The following is a 353-nucleotide window of genomic DNA, read 5'->3' on the forward strand; positions in this document are numbered from 1 at the left end:
CCCCCCGCCCCTCTCCCCAAGTAATGCGCCCCCCACCCCAGCTGGGCAGCTTACCCCTGCCCCAGCCCCAATCCCTTCCTCCCTAACACCCCTTTCCTCCCGTCCCCCGATCCCAACAGACATACCAGCTGAAGGCAGCTGTGTCAGCTTCCTATTTAGTCTGTGGCCAAATCTCTAAAGCAGCCGAATCCTTTCCAAATCGAATCGGATGCTTCAAATCAATTTGGAGCTTTTAATTGGTCTCCTGATTCAATTCAGATGTGGAGATTCGGTCCCCAAAACGGGCCAAATCTCCTCTGAATCAAATTAGCTACCTAAGCTTCGCACAGCCCTAATACATACCCTTACAAACA

Source organism: Gavialis gangeticus, unplaced genomic scaffold, assembly GCF_001723915.1.
Source record: "Gavialis gangeticus isolate Ggan-Ray unplaced genomic scaffold, GavGan_comp1, whole genome shotgun sequence".
NCBI lineage: Eukaryota > Metazoa > Chordata > Crocodylia > Gavialidae > Gavialis > Gavialis gangeticus.